This window comes from Thunnus albacares, chromosome 14 (genome assembly GCF_914725855.1).
Source record: "Thunnus albacares chromosome 14, fThuAlb1.1, whole genome shotgun sequence".
Classification (NCBI taxonomy): domain Eukaryota; kingdom Metazoa; phylum Chordata; class Actinopteri; order Scombriformes; family Scombridae; genus Thunnus; species Thunnus albacares.
This window is the reverse complement of record NC_058119.1, coordinates 22,487,539-22,502,646: the sequence shown is the minus strand read 5'-3', so window position 1 is coordinate 22,502,646 and position 15,108 is coordinate 22,487,539.

The following is a 15,108-nucleotide window of genomic DNA, read 5'->3' as shown; positions in this document are numbered from 1 at the left end:
ATTTGTGCTTGTTTTAGATTGTACAAGTGAAGTGTGTCATACGTTGTTTTGATCGGTACTTGTTAATCCAAATTATCCCGGCTACAGTGACAGTTTGCGTCAGCCTGTCTACAGTGCTAAATGGAAATCTAGTTTGTTCTACTCAACTCTGCAGCAGTCTATTTTAAGGCTAAAATCACAAAATGTGAGAGTTCTGTTTCAAATGAGAGACTCAGTTGATGTTAATCTTCTAAAACAAATGAGTTTCAACATTATTGCTCGCTCCCTGTGAGGTTATCCAGACGGGAAAGGAGTTTGCTGTAACACAATTAATAACCAAATTCATCGGAGTCTGTTCAAGCCACACTTGGATGTTTGCACAGTTGTGTCAACATGAATGCATCACAGATTAAATGTGATCCTGGCTTCCATCGTCCCTAAATTCTCATTTCAGCAGCTGTGTCATCTATGTAATCTCATGTTTTAATGGTGTTAATCTAGCTGTTCAGCCACAAAGTTTCATTTTTTTCAAACTTCAGGTGATGGATTAGTATCAGACTGTCTACTCAGTAAGTGAAGGTTGTTGACATGTTGTTGCATGCATAAAGTAAAGGTAAAAGACAAGGATGATACATTTCACAGTGATGAAAGTCACCAGAAAAACCTGCTTTTGTAGAAATCCCTCACACTGATCCACCTCTGATATGATACAGTATCACAAAAATCACATGTTCAGGACTGAAATCTTTAAGATACTAGTTATTCAGCGTGGATCAGACATGCAATTAGACAATTAGACAATGCTACCAATAGGTAAAGCCACTTTCATCCATTTTATAGTCATTGTTAAGAGTAAAAACGTCTTGTGTCATCATGTCCACATTCAAGTTTAGTCACACTACTTTCTGTTTCCTGCTGGAGAAATGTATAAAATAACGAAGCATTTCAGATTAGTGACATACAGTATCCTTTTGGAAATGCAGATGTCTCAGGCTTGTCTTCCTGTGCGCCAGATTCACTCGCTTTGCTTTTCTTCCACCGCTGTGACATTGAGAGCGCTGTGACTGCGTGTTGATTTCTGATATTGTGCCATGTGAAACCTAAGACCTCATTTCGAAGTACTGTATTACAGCTGGAGTGTGAGAGGAAAGCATGGCAGGGAGGAAACTGAAAGATGAATTACCATCTTCTGAAACTGATATGGAAACCTGGTAATGTGTTCATTCACCGCCCATCACTCGTGGGTGTTGCAGTACAGAAACGGTTGTGTGACATTCAGGGTTTTACCGACTCGCATCAACACTGCTGGAGACGCTTGGGCTAATCACGCTGCAGATTTGTGTTTGTTTGTGCTTTTAGGATTAATAGAGCAGACTGCATAGCAGGAGAATCATTCAAAGTCTACAATCTATGATCTATATCAAGAAAATAAACATTTATACTCACGTTTGTGTCATTGGAACTGTAAAAAAGACGAATAAATGTATAGGGGGACGCAGAGATGAAGTGTGTTGTGCTTCGCTGAAAATGGTGTACAGAAAATGTATCTGTTGGAGAAACAAACTAATTTGAATGACTCCAAAGACCCAGTACAACTGTAGCAACATGTTGTTTTTTTCTTTTTTTTGTTTATACTGTTATTGTACACTGAAAATGTTGTAATTATACTGTTTTAATTGCTTTTAAATGCTTTTAATTGCTGTCAATAAAACGTTTTCAACTTTTTACATAAAATGCATGAGTGGTTTATGAATTGCTTGTTGATCAAAGGAAACATTATTGTATTGAGAGCTGTAAAGTACATACATTTACTCAAGTACTGTGCTTAAGTACTGTTTTGCTGTACTTGTACTTTAGCTGTCATTTTACTTCTACTCCACTACATAATGGAGGTAAATATTGTACTTTTTACTACACTGCAGTTACTACAACTGTAGTTACTGAACAAATTAAGATTTTTCAAGCAAAACTCATGATCCATATATAAAGTATGATGCAATGTTATTAAACTACCCAACAATATAAAGAGTAGTTAGTAATTAGCTCCACCTCAACCAGCAACTGTTAAATTGTTGATGAATTTTGAATTCATTGATTTGAATTAATCATAATAATAAATCCAAAAATTAATGCACATTAAATCTCTGAAAGTGGCCAATCTGCATAATGAGTACTGGTACTTTTACTTTTGATATTTTTTCTGGTAATACATGTAAATTGTGAATGCAGAAACAGAAAACTTTTACACTGTGGTTTTACAGTGTAAAAATGCCATTAGACAGAGGCATATTTTACCTAGAAAATGACATAAATAAACATAACACACATTTTAAGAAAGAATGAACAAGGACATAACATAACAACTCATGAAAGGAACAAACACAAATATATTTGTTCCTATATGAAACCATGTGTAATTCAGCACCAGCTGCTCAGTTTACTTCAGGTCATTGTAATTTGTTAATATAAAAGTTTATTCAGGTGAAATGAGGACAGATTTCTCTCTTCTTTTCCTTATTTGACTAAGACTCTCTCTCTTTTCTCTTTTTTGTTTCCTCTATGCATCTGTGTGTGTGTATGTGTGCGTGCGTGCATGTGTGTGTGTGTGTGTGTGTGTGTGTGTGTGTGTGTGTGTGTGTGTGTGAGTGTGTGTGTGTGTCCGTGTGTGTGTGTGCTCATCTGCAGGACACGGAAAGTACGGTGCCTTCCACAACTTGGCACAAACACATGCTCAGATAATTATATGTCTTCTTCTGACAAAAACACACACGCAGCTCATTAACACACATACAGATGGTCGCATAAATGTCTCCTGTACGCACACACACACACACACACACACACACACACACACACACACACACACACACATTCACAAACATTCACACACATGTGTGTGTGAGTCAGAACGGCAGTCCAGCAGGGTGGATTCCTCCATCTGCAGAGAAAGAGAGAAGTAAGTGTTTAACCCTTTGTGGTTTCTAGGTAAGAAGACAAAAAGACTAAATTTACTTTCATCTGGCTTGCTTTTTTTTTTTAAGTGTTACTTTTGTTTGAAATTAAATTGAATTGTTATTTTCTGTTAGATCCAATCTGTAAATTTTAATACAGTTTGTCCTCTTGAGAAAAAACAGCAGCCTACAACCCCAAGAGGGAAAAATTTTATCTTGTATTTTTCCATTTCATGACAGCGGCCCTGTCTATGCATGAAGCCAACAAAATAATTTGATTTTAAATTTATTTGCATGGAGCAAGGAGTTCTATCGTTAGCTGACAGTGACAATGACCAACAGCCAGACAGCAGACTGACACACAACACAAAAAACGCAACCCGTAGTAGCTCTCCAGCTAATGTCGATCTTCATTTTTTTGTTATTTTTATACTGTTATGATGTTGGATGTCTATGTTAAACGTGGTCAACGTTCCAAAATTTGAGGTCAACGTATGTAAAAATGCTACCTGAAAATCAAAAGACAGGGTTTGAACGCTTTCTTTGAAATGTTACCTCTACTTCTTTCGCGAGATGAAGTCAGATTGTTCGCACATGCCCACAAACGGCTTTTATTTTTAAGGTTGTTCCATGGGCTATTTGCCCACTCACATATTTCACTCAAACATGTATGGCTGTATTTGAGAGGTTTCCATTTTGTGTAAAGAAAGAGAAAAGAAAAGTTAAATCCCACTACTACTGTTAATTAATGTAGCCTCTGGAGCCAGCAGAAGTCTGTCGAAGGGCAACTTCTGGGAGCTAACCAATCAGAATAGAGTGGGCTCAACTGGAAGGGGGCTTTAAAGAGACAGAAACAGCTTGTTTCACACAGAGGCTGAACTGAGGGGCTGCATAAAGTGTCAGCATAAGATGAATAAGGAGTTTTTTTAACTGTAAATCATGAAAAGATACTCCAGTACAGCCCCAGACTAAAATATAGACTTGGGAATGTGTACGATACGTGCCCTTTAAGATTAGTTCAATACAAAGACTTATCACTTCATGATTGCTACTGTGTTTCACATTAGTGCCCTCAGTCACCAGTGAGGGAAGCTCTCCTGCTAAAAGCTACTGTTCAGTGACTATGATAATTCAGTATCAGTTCAGTTTGAAGATTCAGTGATAAAGATTTGTGTGCTGAACACCTCAAGTAAATATTGCTTTGTGGTATTTCAGTTGTAACTATTTGAGAATATGGGAATAAGCATCACTAAAGGCCCCTGTCTGAGACTAAAGTTGACAATTGTGAGTGAAACATGGTGAAATCTTTCTTCATCAATCCAAAACAGTGCTCCTAGATCTCCATGGGAGACATGTCCACCAATGTGGTGCATTGGTGACTAAAGACAGGCTGCAGCAAAATTCTGACAGTGTCAGAAATATGGGACCAAATTTTCACAATGTGACTGTTGCTACCATCAACATCTACAAACCGACCAAACAGAACACAGCAGGAAATGACAGAATGACAGAATACACTATTTTGGAATAAAGCTCCGAGAAAAAAACATGCAATCTCTTTAAAACATGCATTGCATGCATAAACTAAAACTATGGAGGTGAAACTATGATTATCACACATTGATTGCACAATCTGACAGCCTCAAATTGATATAATCTGACATAGATCGCAACCAAGATTTTATTAGACACATCTCTTACAGAGTGACATGCAATAAACTGACACACTTTAAAGCATAATATCAACTGATATGATAAGAGCCTTCACGTTGGTCTTGTTGATTCATTTCTTATCTTACAGCCTGGTTTTAAGAATCTAGTTTTAAGACTGCCATTATTTGTGCTCACATGATACATAATCCTAAACCAGGGTTCTCAAACATGACGTTTGTGAGCTAGTAGCTCGCTACCCGTTTCTGAGTGGCTCACTAAAGGTTCAAAGAATGCATAAATTTGATAACACAAAGTCACTTGGTAAACCTGTTTAAATTTCTATCCAATCAAATTCACAGACATCCTGGCCCCCTCTGACACAAAATGCCTATTTGCCAATCAGCTTTCAATTAAATGAGTTACACTGCTTTCAGGTTTGGTTACATCAATGATGCCGTAATATTAGGCGATGTTAGCAGACTAGCAAGCATACACCAGATTTGACAATGACCGCGGAAAATAAGTCAATAAAAGGCAAAAATTAAAATATACTATTTTCATTAGGAATGGGAAACAGAGTTTTTTTTCACAAATGTGAATTACAAGTGTGTATATCTCATTTGCAGTGCAAACGTGTCAGTAGGTAAAAGATGTATCATCAAGTGCCACTTCATCAAAGTCCACGAGAGGGACCTGGATGCAGACAAAATGTGGCAGACATCTTGGACCTCCACCTCCGCAGTTGACAGGAAATCACATGACCTTAGCAGCGGTAATTGGTCTTCTTTGTGTCATTTTTGTGTGAACATCTGCATTGCACATGTGCATAGTCCTCTTGTGGCAGAAGGAGGACTTAACAGCCGTAAGATACAGAGTCTATTAAGGATCTTTTAAAAAAGTTTGTTGGCTTATTTAAAGTATATTCAAAGCGTTGAGGTCACTTATGAACTCAGAAATAATGACCAGATGGTTGAATATAATTAAAAATAAATAAATAGAAAATAAGCTTCACAATAGGAGGGGTTATGAAAAGTATATAATATGAGGTTTAAAGATTTTACATTAGGTTTTTCTGTATCCCGGGATAGAGGCCTTGGTTTGCTCTGTATCTCTTTATACACAGTGAACCTATTCACATTGAACTCTACCAGCTTCCAGTGTACTTTTTGAGTTTTTCTCTTATAAGTTTTGAGTGTAATACTAAGTTGTGGGTGACCTGAAGATTTATTGGCCCATTTGAAGATTTTTCCACAGCACTTTATTGGCCAAGTACTGTATATTTGCACATACAAGGTATTTAGCTTGGTGGTTGCATGTGTACATTTACAGACAGAAAGAATAAAACACAATGTAAACCAATAAAACCATATATAAATAAACTAGAAAAAAAGTATATATATGAAACAGTAGAAGAAAAGATGAGAACACATACATACAGAATATAGTTACTACACGACATGTAATTTGTTTGATAAAATAAATGAATAAATAGATGACTGAGTTATAGTGATATGTGGTAATGATGGGGGGAAGGTGCATTGTAGTAGTGATAAACCATTTAGGAGCTTTATTGCATGTGGCAGGTAGATATTCTTGAACATGTGATGGGCTGGATGGGAAGTATGGGAAAAATATTGCATTTCATCATGATTGTAACATCTAGAAGTATGTGTGCCTTATGACCTGTTGTCATGATAAAGGATGAATAGTTTAGGGATGTGTTAATGCTAAACTTGTTATATACTGTGAAATGTATCTGTGTGTTAGAGCAATGGAAAATTACTGAAAGGAAAGACCTTTGGGTGAACTGTGTGTCTGTACATCTGGGGTACAGTTCAACAAGTGCTTATCTCAGATTAACATTGTGTGTTTAATCGCAAATGGAAAGAGGAAGCTTGTAATGTCAAAAGAAGGGACATTGTTACACAGATCCTATGCTGATGAGAAAGGTTATCTTGCAACACATGCACATGCCCTAAGACTTGTTTGTCACACTGGATAAAAGAAAGTTTTAAGATCTTCTTAAGACTTTCCAGAGAGACTTCTCTACCATTGAATCCTCATATAAGAGTCCTCCCTCCATGTACATGTGTAAGGACTAAAGACTTGAATCCACAGACATCTGGATCAACGCATCAATCCAGGTTACTGAGGGGGTAATTGTTCCCTGACCAGGGTCACTGATAATCTTTTTTGCCCTTCTTCTTGACCTGGAAGCATAAAGGTCCTGAAGGGTGGACAGGTCACAGCCGATGATCCTCTTTGCTGCTCTGATGACCTACTGAGTCTGGCCTTATCCTGGACTTCGGCAGGCCCATACCAGACAGTTATTGAGGAGGCGAGGATGGACTCGATAGAGGTGTAAAACTGGACCATCATTGTCATTGACGGGCTGAATTTCCTCAGTTGCTTGAGGATCATTTTCTTTAAAAAAAAATGTCCCCATGCGCTAGGTACCTAGCATAAGATGCACGATTTTATTGAGTTTTTATATACTTTTTGTTCGTGTTTTTTCCATGATTGACTAACTGCTATGTATTGCTTGCTGATGTTCTGAAGTGTAAACTTGGGTAAAACCTTCATTTTTTGTAGGTTTAAATTGCTGGGGTCAATTTGACCCTAAACATAAAAGATGTCCATTAGCTAGCTCAGTTAATGTTGATTTCACCAGCAGAGGATGCAATAAAAGTAGTAAGGGTCACTGTCTTTCATCAGTAGCTCAGAGGGTCTTTGAGTTAGACATGGCCTGTTCACATTGTTTATAGGAAATTGTTTAATAAATAAATTTGATGTTAACGTTACCTAAACAAAATAAATAATCATTCAATAAAGACTTATTGAATGAACTTTATATTGGCCCATTTTTAAAATCTGTATTAATTGCAATCCTCTCAATTTAAAATATTGTATAAAGCCTTTAAGAGAGTCAATTGACTTTTAAAATATATTTCTAATGAATAAACTTTATACATTTTTTTAAATCTATGTGCTACTTCATGGGGAAAAACAACAAGAGGAAGACCAACTTCCGCTGCTATTACGTCATGTGATTTCCTGTTGACTGCGGATGTCCAAGATGTCTGCCTCTGTGTCGGCCATTTTGACTGCAGCTAGGTACTCTTTTCACTTCACACAGCATTTCATGGGACTTTCTGGCTGGTAGCAGTCTACGAACAGAGAAGGTAAAGGGGCTGAAAACAACGCTTAAAAGACAATGATGTGAATTTAATAGAGTGAACTTGACACATTGAAAATGTAAAGAAGTGCATACAGGAAAAAACATGCACATGCTGCTGAATTTAAGATGTTTTGATACAACATGTAAATGTTCACACAAAAGGAGCTTATTCAGCTATTTTAAGAGGAAATCAGCTATGTGAATGAATGTTACTAATAACATGAGTAGCTCTCGGCCTCTTTCATTCTGTCAAAAAAGGTTGGAGACACCTTTCCTAAACAAATGTGTGTGTTTAATCAAACTGCCAAACAGCAAACCTGAGGCCATGTACAGTAATATTTCAAAACCCTGCAACCGAGCCCCTGGCAGGTTTATTGTCAAACACTGAGCGTGAAAGCAAACAATGATGCAGTATCAAATACACTGCAGCTGTTTGTGAGAAATATTGTCTTATGTTACATTTTGTTGCGTAACTATTCTTACAGTGTGAAACACAGCAGGAACCAGGTGCACACACAGTTTTCTTCCTGTTACCTGTCCCCCTCTGTTTCCGTCACTCTCTGCCTCACACTCACGCAATGAAACAGATCAGTCTGCTTTGTTTTCTGTGTTGAGGCCAAGAGGAGACGTATTCAGGATGCTGTGGTCAGAGACCTCCAGTCTATTGTCTTCCTTTATTGACTGCTGTCTGCTTGAGTGTGATGTGTGCCACTGCCAGTGTAGTATTCAGATCCACTTTAAAAAAAAAGTACAAAACCCACAATGTAAATCTGTTCTACTACAAGTAAAAGTCCTGCAAGTATCATCAGCAAAAACCACAGTTTAAAGTATACATTGTGAAGACCTATTATATTAATTTGTAAGCTGTATTTTAATGTTATATCTAAGGTTAAGCTTATTTTAACTTATTTTATTTTAATCTATAATGATGCATCATATTTTATGTAGTGATCATATTTTTTGTTTGCAAAATCTTAATCTGCAAACTGCATAAGACTTGGGTAAAGCACAGGTACCTCAAAACTTTAGTGAAACCTCCATTAACTGATTGATTTGCACACAACACTGACATATTAACAACATTCACAGATGTGAGTTCAATATTCACTCCCCTTTTCGCTGTTTTGGTCTCCACCAACTCCAGCTGGAAATATCTGGCTCTTTATTAGCTAAACGCTCCACTATGTTCACCAAATAGTTGCTAACTTTGTCTGTTGTTTATTGCAGGTCAGGTAGTGTATGGAGGGGTTATCAGAGCTTTTTCACTGAAAACAGGGGATAGTTAGAGTGAACTAAAACAGTTAAATTGCAGACCAAAAACCAAAGAAATGAGAAGAAAGATACTAAACTGCTCCAGGAAGCTATGAAGAACAGCAGAGTCAGATAATAATTCTCTGTTTCTCCAGAAAAGTGACTCATTTCACATAGTAGTCATGTGATCCATTGTTAGTATGACTTATTCTACTACTAAAGTTATCTACAATATACAGTTGAGTATAAAATTAAGAGGTTATGTGAATTAAGAGGATATGTATGACAAGCAAAGCTCTTTAAACAGAACCACATTCCCCAAACATTACACAGAACTACTCTCCAGAGACTGAAAATGTGACTGAAAATGTGATCACTGTTATTAGTCTTTGGAGCATTTTCTGAGCAAACTAACGTGACTTAACTCTCTGGGGTGAAGGAGCACATGACAGTGTGGCTCACTGATGTGTTTTTAATAGTTTTTGGACAACAACGAAGGTCTACAGCACAGAGAAATAAGATATATTAGGCTGTGGATACACACACAATACTTTTAAGTGGATAAATTCTTTGTTGGTTTGGCTCTGCACATGAGATTTGTTGATAATGAGAAAAATATAGAAAATCACCAGCCTTATTCTCCAAGTTATCACAGTTAACCACTGACAGTAGCTTAACTGACGTTGCAGTTTCAAACAATGCCAGCTTGCTAGATATACTAGTCAGATAGCATGGTGACCTTTAGCTACTATTTTACTCATTTATGCCATCCATTATCTGTAGTGTTCTTTTTAATTTTATTTACACCTATACATGATGATTTTCTTTAAAAATAATACCCAATAGTTCCCAAAAATGTTAAATATACACATTTTCTAAACAGATGAGTGACAAATTAAAGGAAGAACCACCACAAACCTCCAGAACAGCTTCAATGGATTTCATCACATAAACTTCATATACGCAAACAATATAGAAATTACGGACCACATAGGCACACATTATAGGCTGTAATTTATGTATTTTTGACAAGATCTTTCTTATTTCAAATTTTGAATATTTTTGTTGTATTTGTATTAGTTATTACTACCATCTTATATATTTTTTAGTGTTTACTGACACTAACTCTAACTCTGATAAACAAATGAGAGCTCAGTACCAAAAACGTTATGTTCGTTATGTCAAGTGTTTAGTGTAAGAAAAAATTTATAGTGGATAATATAGAGTTATCTTTTTTTAACTCTTTAATATCAATATGTATTTTTATAGGGAACAAAATCCCACATGGATCAGGTTTGAGTGTGAAGTTTTTTTTTTTTTAAAAATACAATGATTAATGATATAAAAAGCTAACTTTGGGCTTATTTGTGTACAAAAAAGGGACAAACAAAATGAAAAGGACAAAACAACCAGACAGATAAATTCATCATGGGACCTGAGGTTGACTCAAAATAGCAGGAAAAAACTGTATTGAAACTGCCTCAGTGCAAAATATATTAATAATTTGAGAAGTGAGTGTAGTAATGTCCAAGCATGTGTGTATAGTGTTAAATCCAGAGTTAAAAGTTCTGCTTTTTAGATGGTGTTTGTGCTGCTGACTTAGGGATGTGAGGGTACAGCAAAGGTCACAACACAGATTTCAACATTATACATCTTTTGTCATTCTACTCTGCAGAAGAGTTCAACCTCTTTTAAAGATACAGTGAAAATAAAAAGTTCTTATTCTGTGTCACTGAGTGAATTGTTATGTAGTGTCTTGCTTTAGGTCAAATATATGTAAAAATGCATATTTAAGTATTTATATAGCAGAATTCCTCTCTTCTCTTCCTGAATATGTTAAATATTTTTGGTGACTCATCCTGCACTTGGAGACCAGTTTACGCCTCCATATAAATCCACTCTTGACGTTCAGCTTGTATAGAGCACACCAGCTTGCTGGGCGATATAAGTTGGAGGTGTGTGTTTGGATATCAGTTGGTAAAAGTACAGCCCTCCTCTGTCATTTGACCGCAGCACTGACACAGCTGCAATGTAACATCATCCAGCAAGGTGCTGCGTTAGTCAGTCAAATACATCCTGTTAGATCACTTTGTAACCTGTACGCCATTTTCCTACTGTTAAGTTTGTGATTATCACAATGAAAGATAAAATGACTGTCACTGTAATAACTTTCCTGAGTTTTAAAAACCATCCTCAGATTATTTTAAATCACCGTGCAACGTTTTGGTGTCTGATAATCCTTCAAACTCATGGATCGCTTATTCAACCTGGACTTCCTGGATCATATTTCATCATCACATCCCAAACAATGTGCCTCCTTCAAAAATTGTTAACACAGGGCTATTCTTGGTCTGGACGCCCACTAAGTGATGCTTACTTTTAATTTTTTTCAAAATGTTACCAGTGGTTTTGGGGTTTTTTTTTGTGGTCGAGCATGTCTGTTGTCATTGTTTAGTCTTGATTGCTGATTTGTGGTCAAGCGGTGCAGTTTAATGGAGTTATTGGCTGGGATAGTATGCAATGAATGCCTCTGTTATCAGTCATGATTTTATCACTACTTTCAATAGCCAATGAGAGAAACAATTCTACAAGGAAGGGAAATGGCGACCATGAAGAAGACGTTTACTAAAGCAAGTTGTCACAACATGTCAATCTCAGTTATGTTTATGCCTTTCCCATGAGATCATGTAACATCACGAGGAAGTGCATTGCTCCCTCTGGCACGATAATCTTAACAGTATCCTGTAGTGTTATCCTGTCTGGTTGTTATCTCAATGGTTGCCGTCAACACAGTTTGCTATTGGTCAACGGCATAACCTTTAATGTTGAAGTGGATTACCGGGAAACTTAAATGGAACTATGGTATTGTTTACTTTACTTACTTTATTCATTTATTTATCAGAGACAACACATATTAATTCACATGATTTAAATGTGTCAGATTTAGCCAAAAGGTCAGTTTTCATCTACAGTCCCTGAGCAGGTTGATGTTAAGAAACAAACAAAAGCAGATCATTGTTAATATTATTAATTTCAACTATGCTTTTCATGCTATCTTCCTGCTATGTCTGACTTTTAGCATGAGTTAAACCTCAGTGAGTTGAGCTGTGTGTCCAGGTGTGCACAATGCAACCACAGGACTTGTGCAACATTTGTGTTTTTTATTTCATCATCAGGATCACCTCCACATGGAAAAGCTGTTATTTGTCATCATGTGATTTTGTGGCCTCCACAATGACCTCCACAGAGCCTCAGCAAAGGCGGGAACACCCTGAGGACAAGTCAAGAGGAAAAGAGGCAAGATGATGCAATTTTTACTTTTTTTAACAATATAGCCCATTTAATCACAAATAAACCCAATGTGCTTTACACATGTGTCAACCAGCGTCCACATCCAAGACAGTAATCCACAGACACACTGAAAGTCATGTCATTACAAAAGTCATCGTTTGTTTGATTGTGACTTTAACATGTGAAAAAAATAAGAGATGATAGTTAAAATATGAATTCAATTGAAGAGTCACTTCCATGGAAAATGTAAGCTACTACAACTACAGCTGCACAGTCATATTTTTTTATGCGTGGAGAGCAAGACTTTCTTTACAGGAAGTTGTCCTTTCCTGTTCTTGGGTCTCATCAACAGGCTACTGGTGTCAATGGAAATACCCCACACTATCACACACACACATACACACACACACACACACACACACACACACACATACACACACAGTGGCCTAATGCTAAAAAACACTGAGTTGTTTGTAGGGCAGATGGTGTATTTGCATTTTCTTTTTTTGCATTTCCTTACACAGAAGCTTACATCATGTGACCCTGGTCTTTTCGTTTTAAATTTTTATTCACATCACCTCATTAAAATGTAGAATGCTTCCTATGATATGTGATGTCCCTTTGATGAGTGCTGAAAAAACAGACAGTTCCTCTTCTCTCTCTTCAGAGGGCTGTGGCTTTTTGAGAGAATCTGCCTGTGTGTAGGAGTGTGTGTGTGTGTGTGTGTGTGTGTGTCTCCATGCACGTACAGTATTGGAGCCTGTTTTTGTCTCAGTATCAAAGTATCTCTGTATATGAGCAGCGCTGTAGTGTCAGACGCAGTGTTGCAGCTCTTTGGCTCAGTGTTACATCAGCCTCACTGAAGAAGATATGTTCCTCTGTACTGTAGCAGCTAAGACTAATGTATATGACCAAACTCATCGAGGCAAATCAAGCCAGGGTCTGCCAACCTAATGTCGACCAGCCAGTGTCAACCTAATAAGCTAAAGAGGGGACGAACCACAACTCAACCAACGCAAAGGAAACATAAGCAACTTAGCCAAACCACACCAAGGCAGAAATATGAGAGAACAGACAGACATAACTATTTAATACAAACTAGTCTAGACTAACTTAATATGCTCAGGAGACTAATCATAACATATCCTGAGTAAATTATGTCAGAACGAGGCAAAACATGTCAGACTAAACCAAACCAAACCAACCCAACCAAACCAAACCACACCACACCAAAGCAGGAATATAAGAGAACAGACAGACATAACAAATTTAACACAAACTAGTCCAGACTAATTATTCTCAGGAGACTAATCACAACAAGTCCTGAGTAAATTAGGTCATAACAAGGCAAAACATGTCAGAGTAAACCAAACCACGAAAAAGCCACTGTCACAAACAGGATTAAATTTAGACCCACAGAATCAAACACATCCAACCCAACCTGGATAAAATAATCTATTGCAAGGTCATCTAACAATAAAACCAGGCCAGTTAAAACTGAATCCACTCAAAACAATATCAACCAGCCAGCAAACACACTAAACAATCAGCCAAATGACTTAATAACTCAACCAGAAATCCAAACAACTTGAGCCAAATAAAATAAAGTAACCAATCCACTGACTTGCCAGGTGACTTTTCAGCTTGCCAACAAAACTCAGAAAAGAGTAACTGAAAGACAAACATGCAGTGAGCCAACCCAATAAATCAGCCAACCGATTCAATCAACCGGCTATCCAACAGACTTGAGCTAAACAAATATATCACCTGGCTGAACCTCACTGGCCAAATAAGTAGTCACCACATCATTTCAGTTAAAATGAGGCATCTATCCAGCATTCATACTAACCAACTAAAGCCGGGCTAAGACTTTGAAATCAAATATGCACACGCTGCAGGATAATAAATAATGGCACATCACACACTACAGGATATTATTAAGATTATCGTGCCAGAGGGAGCAATGCACCACCTCGTGATCTCACATGATCTCATGGGAAAGCAGATACAAACAAAATGGAGACTGACATGGTGCAACAACTTGCTTTAGTACAGCTCTTCTCTTTTCTCCGTATGCTTATGATATGTCTTGGAAGACACGTTATATAGGCCGTCATGTTCTTGCCACGTATCGACAAGCCTTTTCCTCCGTCTCAGCTGTCCAATGCACCCGTACAAAAGCTTGTTGTTGTTTTAAAAGTCCTCTCATTCGCTCTCGTCTCCTTGTAGACTTGTTTCTCTCATCGGCTATTGTGGTCTCACTCGGAAAGTAGTGACGTAACCATCCAGATTGTGTTCTGGAGATTTAAGATTGGATCTGTAAATCCAATCTTACTGATGCAGAAATGGAGAAGCCGCGTGCAGTGTATTTCTCGTCAAGTGAGCAACAGCTTATAATGGAAATTTATGAGGAGGTGAAACATATTATATGTAAAAAAGGCAATACGGCCGCTGTAATTAAACAGAGAGAAAAAGCCTGGCAGACAATAGCGGACCGACTGTCTACAACTAGTCCAAAAATATACACTTACTAACCACTGCTCCACTGAAACTGTCATAATTACAATTCAAGGAGTTACTTGTCATTTTCACAAATTAACAGTTGTACACTTTGCCGTAAAAGTGAGCAGTGGAAGTTAATAGTTACTCAGGAAATTTACCATGAAGACTAATTACAAACCACAATGCAAGAATATGTACTATAACAATATGTGCAAATCTCTCTCTATATATATCTCTATCTATCTCTCTAAATATTTCGACAGAACAAACATGACTGGACAAAAGAGGACTTTGCAACAAGTC